This window comes from Argentina anserina, chromosome 1 (genome assembly GCF_933775445.1).
Source record: "Argentina anserina chromosome 1, drPotAnse1.1, whole genome shotgun sequence".
Lineage (NCBI taxonomy): Eukaryota > Viridiplantae > Streptophyta > Magnoliopsida > Rosales > Rosaceae > Argentina > Argentina anserina.
In genome coordinates this window covers 20,852,217-20,863,008 of record NC_065872.1, presented here as the reverse complement: position 1 = coordinate 20,863,008, position 10,792 = coordinate 20,852,217, and the positions used below count along the sequence as shown (strand labels likewise).

The window sequence follows — 10,792 nt, the reverse complement described above, 5'->3', positions numbered from 1 at the left end:
AGATACTCAAACGATAGAAAGATACTCAGTTTGAAAGAAACACACGTCGACACTGGAAACACTCTCAAATTCAAAAGAAACTCGCATCAGAAAGCCGTACGGAACGATACTCAAACTGTATTGAAAAGAAACTCAAATTTGAATTGGAAAGATACTCAAATGATAGAAATATACTCAGTTTGAAAGAAACACATGCCCACACTGGAAACACTCTCAAATTCAAAAGAAACTCGCATCAGAAAGTGATAGGAGCACAAAGTGTGACGTTCTTAATGTATATATGCCCTATTCTTATGCTTTGTTACTTCTTATTTAGTTGTTTTAGGTTCATGTTTGTCATTTGTATGTTCTAAGTAGAGCTATGCCGATTTAGATGAATTGATGATGAAATTGTGCTAAGTGTTAGAAATCCTTATTAAGCCAGGATTCCTTACTCGACTAGGACTCTACTTTCCTATTTTCATTATTTCCTATTCCTTAATCGTCGATTTCTTTTCAGGAAAGACAAATCATATGTGGACAAGGAGTAGAGATGCCGTGATGCATTCCTAGTGAGACAACGAAATCATATCCGAGTTGAAGAAGGAGAAGAAGAGGCCGGCCTAACTATTCCTAGTTGGACCAAGAGAGATGCCGTGCAGCCTTATGTGTTCTCCCTATTGGATTTGGTTTTCCACATCAAGTTGGATTTAGAGTACATGAATCAAAGTCCATAACAAAGAAGATTTCAGCTTCCCAATTGTACTCTATCTCCTACAAGGAACGGTAAAGAGGGTTTATTTTCTCTTATATAGAGGCTCGGTCTCCCCATTTAAAGAATCATCAACCTTGCACACAAGCACAAGCCTACCTCTACCGAATCAATCCCTCACCCTTCCAAGAAATCCTAAAACCGATTCCACCATTCTCCACCAATCTATAGCCTTCAAGCACGCTTGTGAAGAGGTTCCATATCGTTAAAAGTCACGGCTACACCTTGTAGAATCGCTTGATTGATAAAGTGTAACCATGATTCTCTTTATGTTTAAATTCGGTTTTGGTTTTCTTGTTCTTGGATGAGTATGCGATTTGTGTAGTGTAATCTTGTTTCAATTTTGTCTATGAAATAGCTACTTGATTCAATTTATATAGAGATGCGAATTCATGTTTTGATTTTATGTATTTTCTGTTTTGGTTTCTGCCGTGTACTATCTTTGGATAATTTCGATTCCTAAGTGTTATGATTATGCTTGTAACATGATATTTAGGTTGTTGGATTAAAGACTTATGCTAAGAACACGTTTACTCTTTTATATGTGAATTTCGAATTGCATGGTTGTTGGTTAAGTAGGTGACATGCTTATTGAATTCAATGTGCATGGCTTTGGAATTACATGATGAAGATGAACATGTTAGATTTCGATTATGGCTGCTTGGTATTAATTGAATGTGTTCAGTGTCTATGTGATTAGGTTACTGCTTAGAACTTTAATTGCATGATCCAACCTTAAGTGTTCATAAGAAGTCTCGGCATGATTCTAAAAGGAAGTCATAGAACTTGTTTTCGATTTCTCTATATGAATTGTTTTGGTGATTGCTTATGTGTTGGTTGGTTGATCACATGTATATATTAGTTTAGGTTTTATTTTCTGTTTTTATCTTTGAATGCCGAATCTATATCAAACTCTTTTATACCCCTTTATGAATTCGTGTTAAGTGTTATGATCCTAAGCCCTGGCTGGATCCCGGTTTGTGAACGATACCCTCTTGCTTTATACTACTAATGATGTGTACATGGTTAAATATTGATGTCGAGTAATCGAGCACTCATCAAATGGGGCCGTTGCCGAGGATCCATCTCTATGGATCCCTAACTTTTTATGTCGAATTCATTGTCTATATTGTACATTTGTATATTCTTATCTTGTTTCGTTATACATATAGTAAATATATCGTAGGTTTTTGTTTTGGTGCTTGAGTGAATGATTGTTGTAGGTTGTAAATCGAACGGAATAGGTAAAGTCCCTTTTGTTAATATTAGCCTTAACCCTTCATGCTAGCTCTCAGGTTTGCATGAGGTCGAGGGCGGCTTTTATTGACACTTGGAGATTTGTCTAACACACAAGGTTAAGTCCAGCTGAGTAAGGGGCACGCTCTCTTATTACTCCGGTACATGTGATCAAAATTGGATCTCAGAGAAGTACTGACTGACATACATCTCGGTGATGGAGTAGATAGGGAGTTCGCTCTCCGTAGTTCAACAAATGAGTCCTACCATGTTCACTATCTCTAATTGTGCTACACGGCCTTTTGAAACAAAGACTTGATCTTGTGTCTAGGCATCCATACGTAAGCCGCACGTCCACCTCGGTTTACAACTTAGAATCAATCGATCATTCAATCATTGAGATGGCAAAAAGAACTTGTGAATCGTATGAACTTTTGTAAAACATAAAGAACTAACTCTTTTGTAAAACTTGATAATATAGTGCCGTGCCTCTTCCATAAGTTTGCGTGTATATTACTAAGGAAGAGCACGAATGTATGTCTTCATTGTGTATTCTTTAATGCTAACTCTGTAACTTTCGTGTCACAGGAACTATGCATGTCCGAATTATCTAAGAGAACACAAGAGCTCAAAGATCGAATTCAAGCACTTAGAGATTTGAACAACTCTTTCACAAGTGAACCCTTAGATTTCGAAACATCTCCAAGCAATTCCATCTTGCACTCTTCGCCTAGATCGCAAGAAGAGGAGGACCTTTCCTTCCCCTTCATCTTCAATTCAGAGTTAGATACAATTGTGGACCATGATATAATTCCTGTTGGTGCTCCAATGGCACTCAAGAATGCATTCATCCCCACCACTCCTGAATCACTTTCATGCATTGCTTTCACTCCACCTGATGAAGCCAACTTCTCCATTCTGGTTCAATTGCTTGGGCAGCTGCCTAAGTACTCTGGTTCTTCAATGGAAGACCCTAATGTTCACCTTAGGGAGTTCTTGGACATTTGCAAGCTCCAATCGATTCATCATCTTTCTCAAGAAGGCTTGAGGTTGCTTTTGTTTCCATTTACCCTTGATAGGAGCACTTTGTTCTACGTTCTTAATATGTTTTTACCTCCATTTGTACTTTGCTTAACCCTTATTGCTGTAATATCGAGTCATTGAGTCACAATAGGAGTCTATGACGGTTATGGATGTGTTTTTGTGCTTAAACGAGCTAAAAACGAAGAATTGGTCTAGAGTCCTAGTTTGAGTATGAATCCTTATAGGACTAGGAAACCTAGTTGGATTAGGAGTCTTCATCTATCTACGTTTTGGTCGCATTGGTGATATGTTGAGAGTCCTGTTGGCATTAGGAATCCTTGTTAGACTAGGAAACGTACCATTTTGGAAAGTCCTACTTGAACTCAAACTCTTATCACGAAACTTTCCTAAATGAACTTCCTTGTTCTAGGAACTTACTTATTCTAGTAAGTTTCCTTTTTGCAAATTAGAAACTTTCCTAATCTAGTTGAGTTCATCTATTACATGTGTCTTTTTAAGAAAACAAATATCTAGATTAGGACATGATTTTCGAAATGTATTATCTCTTACTATTGATTTTCTTTTCTTATTTTCAGATTTGAAGAGATAATTCAAGGAGAAGAAGTTCTTGCCATGCTATCCAATTCAGCCAAGGAGAAGGAGCCCAGCCCATGCCATGCTAACCCTAGAGTAACAAGGAGATAAGAGCTTGTTCTACAAGGAAAAGAAGGGCAGCCATTAGATCTAATTAAAAAGAAGAAATCTCAGCCGTGCATACATGGATCAGCCCATTCATAACCCTAGCAGCCATTCCTCTCCTCCTTCCTCTATAAAAGGCATGGCCTCCCTCACAATTCACCATCTCCATTCTCTCACAAAGCAAGCCGAAATTCTGCCCAAAAATATCCAGAAAATTCAAGCCAAAAACCTTCATCCATCATCACCAAGCCGTGCTCATCTTCCTCCTCCACCAATTCGAATTCATCCTTGCTTCATCCTATAAGGTTTCTAATGTGTGATTCATCCATGGCTTGTAATCTTTCTTTTTATTTTCTGCAAATTTCCAATTTATTGTATGAATCATTGGATGTTATTTTCGGTTTCATATATGAGGAACATAATTTCAGACTTCTTTGGTTTTATGTTTTGATTGCATGAACTCATGAAATATGTGTGTATGTCGTGTGTAGCATCTATGGGCAGTAGGTTTTCTATTTCTATTTAGGTTTTATTTCAATTTATTCCTCGAACTTGTGCATCTAAATCAATGCTCGAGGAAGCCAAGGCCATGGTTCTCCTAAGCTTGCGATTTAATTCACCAAAGTGTTCATTGATTGAATATGCGCTTCGTGTTTCAATTATGGATACTTATATAGGGCTGTGATAGTTTTAGGAATTTGCATGTTTAATCAAGATGAGTGACGCCATGCTTGCTTACATGTCTCCAATTCGACTTAATGTGCTTATGTGCTACTTTGTTGTTTAACTAGTACGCTTCGTTATGTTGAACTCTTTTTAGCATATGTTTAGGATTGAACGCTTCGTTGATTCTAAATAATTAAGAAGTCTTAACGATTAGATGAACCGCTTCGGACTCTAATTAGAATTAGAATTGAAATGGACTTAGATATAATCGAAAATACTTGCTGCCTATATGTGGTTCTATGCGTGTTTTACATGTTTCTTGAGTAGAATTCGTGTTTTGGTTATGTGATGAGTGGTTGATCAATTGTATATAAGTAATTTAGGATTTATTTTAAGTTGTAGTTTTAGAATCCAAATCAAATCCCCCAATAACATGATAAGTTTTGAGGCCCTTTTGATTCCCCGAACTGAACGATCCCTGCTTATTCTATACTAACGATGATGTTTTACAGGGTATTTTATAGACGTCTTAACCAACGCTCTATCATTTTGGCGCCGTTGCCGGGGAATTGATTAATTCTCAATGCTTTGAAGTGTTACTATTGTGAATTGTATAATTGTATTTTGTTTCTGTGAATAGTAATCGTAAATAGTGCTTCTGTGAACAGTAACTCTGAAAAGAAAAAAAAACTTGTATAGAACGCAAATTTTTATTGTGTATATTAAGTTGTTATTTGTTATATTGTTGTAGTAGTATGCCTATAAGAAACTTGTTACACATAGTTAAATTGTTTTATTTTTATTTTTAAGGAAGCTAAATGTTTATTTATGCTTAGTTTATTGTAAGTTATAAGGTGAACGGAATAGATAAAGTCCATTTTGTTAATATTAGGCTTAACCCTCCATTTGTACCTTGCAAAGGTCACTTGGGGTTGTGGGCGGCTTTTATTAACACTTTGCGAGCAGTCTAACACACAAAGTTATTCCGAGCTGAGTAAGGGGCTTGCTATTTTCATTACCGTGGTTCAAGGTTTACAAAATTGGATCTCAGAGGCCCATAGACTGACATACATCTCGGTGATGGAGTCGATTGGGAAAGCATCCTTTCGAGGTTGTGGCCCCCGTGGTGTCCAATAAATGGGTCCTGCCTTGTGACTATCTCTGATTCTAGCTATCCAGCCTTCTGAAACAAAGGAATGAGTTTGTGTCTAGACGATATACTTAGGCCGCACGTCCACCTTGCTTTATAACTTAGGAAATAACTTTGTATAAATAGATGTATATAGTTTCAAAAGAAAATAATATTCTAATTTTTAAGGTATATCGGATAAAGCAAGACCTTTACCTTGGGTTGTTTCAATCTATTTCACAGTTAGCTCCTATGCTCCACGTACCTTAAATATTAGGATGTTGTGAATAAAAACAATTATATTTTAGGATATTCATACACATTTGTTGTAAAACAAAAATTGTCCTTAACGTTTATACTTGTATTTCCTTTATACAATTACTAACATGTCTTTTATTTCGTTTTATATATAATTGATCATTAACATTTTGTGTCTTTGTATAGCATAGTTGTCAATTGTGGATTCTAAGAAAGAGTTGGAGAATTCTATTATTAATAGTTGATTGAAGCTCTCAATGACTTGGGAAGGACGACAAGTGTTGCAAGAAGCGGAGTTCTACCACACTCTAACTTTTGATTCATGATTTGCAATTAATTTAACTTATACTAACTTTTACTTAATCATTAACAATATACTAACTTATTCTTTGAGTTCCCATGTTCACTCTTCTAATGTTCTTTTTCTTGATGCGATGTAGTTTAAGAGTGGGTGAACATGATTGAGGTTTGATAGTCAAAGAGGCACAAATTTGGAGGTGTACAACTCCAAGTGGCGTCGCCTACAACTTAAAAAGAAGTGAAGAGTCTAGGCTGAGAGACTTTATAAACTCAAGCGCTGCATGGGAGGCAACCCATTTCAATCGTAGCTGTGGAGGAGTCATCTACGAGAGTTTGCATTTTCTTATCCCTTCACTCTTATGGTTGACTTGTATATGTGTTGATGTGTGATCTTAGTCTATACTTATGAATTACATTATGATTATTGAGCTTACATTGAGGACAATGTAATTTTCTAAGTGTGGGGTAGGGTTGCATGATCATTGTTTGCTGATTTTTGTTTTGATTTCATGATATAAACGAAAAAGAAAGAAAAAAATCGAAAAAATGTTTGAAAAATCGAAAAAAAAAAAGTGTTGTTTTGAGTCTTAGGATGCCCCTAAAGTCTAGGAGGATTATGTCTCTAAATGCATAGATGATGGTTTTGCATTTCATAAGAATCGAATTGTAAGTTTCATTGATAATGTGGATTTGGTATGAACATGTGAGATTTTGATTGAATGTAATATGGCATACATGTTTGGTTAGTTTAAGTCCATAACAACCTGTGAGTTTTGAGCCTATATATGCTTTCTTCTTGAGTGATAATATGAAATTTCGTGGTTGTTTTGTGAACCTCATTATTCTTTGCATATTCAATGACTATGTGTCATAGCTTTTAATGGACTCTAGAATTTACTAGAACTCATCTTTTGTGATTGTTGAAACTTTTAAGTCATAAAATGCTCTGATTTTGAAAGGGATTTATGGATCATTTCTAGGATTACCACCACTTTAGCCAAACAGCCATGTATCCCTATATGTGCCATGTTTGGGACCCCTTAGTTGAACCTCATTTGAGCCTATATTGAGCCTTTCTTCATCACCTATGTTATCTCCATCCTTAGTATATTTATCTCTACCTTGTCCTATAGACTTGGCAGAACTTTTGTTGAGATGCTTATGTGATGATGTATGAAATAAGTGTGGGGTGGAAGACATGAAAAAAAAAATGAGAATAAGCTTTTAAGCAAATGCCGAAAGAAAAAAAAATGATTGAAAAAGGAAAAAAATGCGTGTATAGAATTCGGCAATACAAGAAAAAGAGAAGAAATGATGTTGTCTTCCATTTGTGATTTGGAGTTGAGTTGTAATTGAAGGTCTAAAAATGTGTATTTGACCTTTGTCCATGTTCACTTTGTGGTAGAAATGATAACTGGGCCCAACTTGTTATATTTGGCCCTTGATGGTGTGTGGTGTCATAAGGATGGTGTTTATTCTGCTAAGTCTATAGGATTACCTTTGTAATTCCTCGATATTCCATGCCTTTAGCTAAGCCTAAACATTCACCTTGTATAATGATCCTAATGATTCTTAAAATGAGCAAATCTTGGTTTGTGGACATGATCACAAGAGTTGAGCATATGGTTTTGGTCCATTTGTGCACTTAGTTATTAAATGAGGTTTTCCTTTTGTTATTCACAAAGTGTTTTTATTTGATGAAATATGCAAGCTATTTGATGCTTTATTATCCTTTCTCTTGCATATACTTGTGTGTGAATCATAACCATGAATCTGAGTGAAAAGAAGAGAGTATGCCTTGTGAGGAGGATTGGATTAACTAAACATGTTATGTGCTTATTGTCTCCTTTCTTACTTATTCATACCATGAAACATGTTTATGAAACTTGGAATTTATGTGCTTACATGCAAATGCTTAAACTTGAAAGCTATGTGTTTTGAGATTCTGAGGCAATCATTTAGGGGCAATAGAGTTTTGTGTAGTTTTGTTTTCGTTTGCTAAGGGACTAGCAAAAACCAAGTGTGGGGTAGTTGATAGGAGCACTTTGTGCTACGTTCTTAATATATTTTTACCTCCATTTGTACTTTGTTTAACCCTTATTGCTGTAATATCGAGTCATTGAGTCACAATAGGAGTCTATGATGGTTATGGATGTGTTTTTGTGCTTAAACGAGCTAAAAATGAAGAATTGGTCTAGAGTCCTAGTTTGAGTAGGAATCCTTATAGGACTAGGAAACCTAGTTGGATTAGGAGTCTTCATCTATCTACGTTTTGGTCGCATTGGTGATATGTTGAGAGTCCTGTTGGCATTAGGAATCCTTGTTAGACTAGGAAACGTACCATTTTGGAAAGTCCTACTTGAACTCAAACTCTTATCACGAAACTTTCCTAAATGAACTTCCTTGTTCTAGTAACTTACTTATTCTAGTAAGTTTCCTTTTTGCAAATTAGAAACTTTCCTAATCTAGTTGAGTTCATCTATTACATGTGTCTTTTTAAGAAAACAAATATCTAGATTATGACATGATTTTCGAAATGTATTATCTCTTACTATTGATTTTCTTTTCTTATTTTCAGATTTGAAGAGATAATTCAAGGAGAAGAAGTTCTTGCCATGCTATCCAATTCAGCCAAGGAGAAGGAGCCCAGCCCATGCCATGCTAACCCTAGAGTAACAAGGAGATAAGAGCTTGTTCTACAAGGAAAAGAAGGGCAGCCATTAGATCTAATTAAAAAGAAGAAATTCCAGCCGTGCATATATGGATCAGCCCATTCATAACCCTAGCAGCCATTCCTCTCCTCCTTCCTCTATAAAAGGCATGGCCTCCCTCACAATTCACCATCTCCATTCTCTTACAAAGCAAGCCGAAATTCTGCCCAAAAATATCCAGAAAATTCAAGCCAAAAACCTTCATCCATCATCACCAAGCCGTGCTCATCTTCCTCCTCCACCAATTCGAATTCATCCTTGCTTCATCCTATAAGGTTTCTAATGTGTGATTCATCCATGGCTTGTAATCTTTCTTTTTATTTTCTGCAAATTTCCAATTTATTGTATGAATCATTGGATGTTATTTTCGGTTTCATATATGAGGAACATAATTTCAGACTTCTTTGGTTTTATGTTTTGATTGCATGAACTCATGAAATATGTGTGTATGTCGTGTGTAGCATCTATGGGCAGTAGGTTTTCTATTTCTATTTAGGTTTTATTTCAATTTATTCCTCGAACTTGTGCATCTAAATCAATGCTCGAGGAAGCCAAGGCCATGGTTCTCCTAAGCTTGCGATTTAATTCACCAAAGTGTTCATTGATTGAATATGCGCTTCGTGTTTCAATTATGGATACTTATATAGGGCTGTGATAGTTTTAGGAATTTGCATGTTTAATCAAGATGAGTGACGCCATGCTTGCTTACATGTCTCCAATTCGACTTAATGTGCTTATGTGCTACTTTGTTGTTTAACTAGTACGCTTCGTTATGTTGAACTCTTTTTAGCATATGTTTAGGATTGAACGCTTCGTTGATTCTAAATAATTAAGAAGTCTTAACGATTAGATGAACCGCTTTGGACTCTAATTAGAATTAGAATTGAAATGGACTTAGATATAATCGAAAATACTTGCTGCCTATATGTTGTTCTATGCGTGTTTTACATGTTTCTTGAGTAGAATTCGTGTTTTGATTATGTGATGAGTGGTTGATCAATTGTATATAAGTAATTTAGGATTTATTTTAAGTTGTAGTTTTAGAATCCAAATCAAATCCCCCAATAACATGATAAGTTTTGAGGCCCTTTTGATTCCCCGGACTGAACGATCCCTGCTTATTCTATACTAACGATGATGTTTTACAGGGTATTTTATAGACGTCTTAACCAACGCTCTATCAACCCTTAAGGACGATGCTAAGCGTTGGTTGTACTCTTTCATGCTGGAATCATCACTGCATGGGACGAAATGACTAGGAGGTTCTTGAAGCAATTCTTCCCTACTAAACTCACAAAAAGACTTAGGAGGGAGATTCAGAACTTCACTCAAAAAGATGATGATTCACTCTATGAGGCTTGGGAGGAATTTCAGGAATTACAAAGGAAGTGCCCTCACCATGGTATTTCGTTGGATGACTTGGTGGAATTCTTCTATGAAGGACTCGACACCACCAATAAGAGGACAAGAGGCCGAGAATTTCAATGTCAAAGACTTAGAGAAGGACCTTGCCTCCTCTAAGGCTTATGATGCCATGCCTCTTCCTCAAGGAGATCATGCCGTGCATGACAAAGGTAAGGATCCTAACTCTAGTGGTTTGGTTTCAACTAATGATGTTCCTCGTGTTCCCTTCCCTAGTAGATTTGCAAAGCAAAAGAAGGATGACTCTGATCAAGCCATGCTCGACATCTTCAAGAAGGTGGAAGTGAACATGCCTCTTATTGAATGCATACAACAGAATCCTAGGTATACTAAGTTTTTGAAACAATTGTGCACCAATAAGAGGATGACTGGAGAGAAGGAGGTTGTCACAATAAGTGAGACGGTTTCTGCCGTGCTCCAACGGAAGCTACCACCAAAGCTTAAGGATCTAGGGAGTTTTTCTATCCCTTGTACAATCGGAAACATGACATTTGAAAAGATAATGCTAGACTTAGGTGCATCAATCAATGTAATACCGTACTATATCTATGAGGACCCAGGTCTAGGTGATTTGAAACGTGATAATGTTGTGATTCG

General features: G+C 36.4%; 1 non-coding gene across 1 annotated transcript; it reads right to left on the bottom strand.

The window, feature by feature from the left end:
• Positions 1–10,072: 10,072 nt before the first annotated feature.
• On the bottom strand, positions 10,073–10,179 carry LOC126805331 (small nucleolar RNA R71). The gene has a single exon (XR_007674003.1). It is a non-coding gene; the product is annotated as a small nucleolar RNA R71 (small nucleolar RNA).
• Positions 10,180–10,792: the final 613 nt, after the last annotated feature.